Source organism: Petaurus breviceps, unplaced genomic scaffold (assembly GCF_028583685.1).
Source record: "Petaurus breviceps papuanus isolate PSGF00001 unplaced genomic scaffold, PetGlider_PUasm1.0 90601, whole genome shotgun sequence".
In the NCBI taxonomy this organism is placed as follows: Eukaryota; Metazoa; Chordata; class Mammalia; order Diprotodontia; family Petauridae; genus Petaurus; species Petaurus breviceps.
In genome coordinates, this window is record NW_027187282.1 from 247,185 (window position 1) to 250,083 (window position 2,899).

Sequence of the window (2,899 nt, forward strand, 5' to 3'; positions counted from 1 at the left end):
TTCTCCTCATTGCCTTTTTGAGCCTCCTTTGCCATTTGAGTCATTCTGTTTTTTAAGGTATTATTTTCCTCAGTCAGGCTGTTGACTCTCATTTCATAATTTTCTTGCATTGTTCTCATTTCTCTTCCCTTCTCTTTTTCCTCCACTTCTCTTATCTGCTTCTTAAGGTCCACTATGGCGTGTAACCAGGTTGTATTATCCTTTGAAGATTTTGGTGCAGGAGTTCTGACTTCACTGTTTTCCTCCTGTTCCATGCTTTGTTCCTTTTTGTCCCCAAAATAGGAGTGTAATGTTGGAATCTTCTGTCTGCTTTGTTTCCTTTGCCTGCTCATTTTGCCACTCAATTACTTGACTTTTTGGCTTTTTGCCACAGTAGGACTCTGCCACCAGACAGGGGAGCTTTCATCCCAAACGCTGGGATTTTCTCAGCTGCCGGAGGTATTAGATGGGTGCCCTCTCTGAGTTCTCCACATGTTCTACCAAGCTGGACACACACCCCAGGACCTCCACCCTAAACTGCAATTCAGATCCAAGCAGGTTAAAGCAAGAGTGATTACCCCTCAGAATGGTGCTTGGTCCCACTACACTCTGCAGGCCAGGAGCTGAATTGGGTGCTGGCTGGCTGTGCTGGTGTCTCAGCAGTTTCTTGCCCCGGGGGCAAAAGGCAAGCACTGCCACTTATTGGTCCCAAAGTCCAGACTGCACTGACCTCTCACTTTGTCCTTCGCATCTATGTGTTGATAAATCTGGAAAGGGCCACATCTGCTGCTGATCTGGAGTCCCTCTGGCTGGTGGCTGGTCAGGCCTACCCTGGGGCTATAGCCTTGGCATGGGGCTGGGCTCGGCTCCCAGAGTGCTGTGCTGGATTTCTGCTGGCCTGCTGGGCTGTCCTCAGCGTGAGGTTAGCTTCTCTGTGTCATTTTGTGGGTTCTGCAGCTCCAAAGTTTGTTTAGAGTCCCCTTTTTACACGCATTGGTGAGGGTGGAAGCCAGAGCTGCGGGAATGTCTTGCTTCTACTCCGCCATCATGGCTCCCGCACCCCCCCCCTTCTTCCCAACTCTGTTTTTTTTCATCAAGAATGCTTGAAAGTCCTCTATTCCACGGAATAACCAGATTTTCCCCTGAAACATGATACTCAGTTTTGCTGGGTAGGTGATTCATGGTTTTAATCCCAGCTCCTTTGACCTCCTGGATATCATATTAAATGTCCTTTACTCCCTCAGTGTAGAAGGTGCCAGATCCTGTGTTATCCTGATTGTTTTTCCACAATATTGAAATTGTTTCTTCCTGGCTGCTTGTTATATTGTCTCCTTGATCTGTGAATTATAGAACCTGGCTATAATATTCCTATGAGTTTCCTTTTTGGAATCTTTTACAGGAGGTGATTGGTGGATTCTTTCGACCTCTATTTTACCCTCTGGTTCTCAAATATCAGGGCAATTTTCCTTGAGAATTTTTTGAAGGATCGTTTCTAGGTTCTTTTTTTTGGATCATGACTTTCAGGTAATACAATAATTTTTAAATTATCTCTCCTGGATCTATTTTCCAGGTCAGTGGTTTTTCCAACAAGAGACTTCACATTGCCTTCTATTTTTTAAATTTTTTTTGTATTTGTTGAATAGTATCTTGATTTCTCATAATGTCACTAGCTTCCATTTGTTCCAATCTAATTCTGAAGCAATGATTATCTTCTATGAGCTTTTGAGATTCTTTTTCCATCTGGCATATTTGGCTTCTTAAGACATTCTTCTCCTCATTGCCTTTTTGAGCCTCTTTTGTCATCTGAGTTAGTCTATTTTTAACATGTTATTTTCTTCAGTCAGGTTGTTGACTCTCATTTAATAATTTTCTTGCATCATTCTCATTTCTCTTCCCAATTTTTTTCTCCACTTCTCTTATTTGGTTTTCAAAATCCTTTTTAAGTTCCTCTATGGCCTGTAAGCAGCTTATTCTTTTGTTGGAAACTTTTCGTGTAGGAGTTCTGACTTCACTGTCTTCCTCCTGTTCCATGCTTTGATCCTTTTTGTCCCCCAAATTGGAGTCTAATGTCAGATTTCTTTGTTTGCTTTGCTTCCTTTGCTTGCTCACATTGCCACTCAATTACTTGATTTTTGAGCCTTTTGCCACAGTAGGACTCTGCTACCAGAGGCGGAAGCTTTATCCCAATTACTGGGGTTTTCAAAGCTTCTGGAGCTATTCATTGGGTGCCCTCTCTGAAGCCTCAACATGCTCTGGCAAACTGGTCATGCACCCCAGGACCTCCACCCTAGGCAGCAATCCAGATCCATAGAGGTTACAGCAAGAGTAATTACCCCTTGGAATGGTTGCTTGGTTCCCCTACAATCTGCAGGCTAGGAGCTGTGAAGTAACCTCAGAGCCTTAGTTGCTTCTTGCCCTGGGGGCAAAGGCCAGACCGTACTCCCCAACTCCCTGTTCCTGCAAAGTCTACACTAACCTCTTACTTTGTCTTTGGCATCTATGCGTTGATAATTCTGGAAACTGCCACAGATGCTGGTGATCTGAAGTCCCTCCAGCTGGCATCTGCTCAAGCCGCCCTGAGGCTAAAACCTTTGGCTTTCTCAAGACTGGCCTGGGCTCCCAGAGGGCTGAGTTGCCCTCTTCCTGCCAGCCTGCTGGGCTGTCTTCAGTGGGAGGTTGTCTTCTCTCTGTCATTTTGTGGGTTATGTAGCTCCAAAATTTGGCTAGAGTCATTTTTTAGATGAATTGGAGGAGGTGGAAGCTGAAACTGCAAGGAAATCCTGTTTCTACTCTGCCATCTTGACTCTGCCCCTTCCAAAATCTCTCTTAATAACTTTGGAATTCCCGGAGAAATTTGTACATATTTACAGACACAGCATATGTGTGACAACCAACTTTGATAGACTGGGCTCCTCTCAGA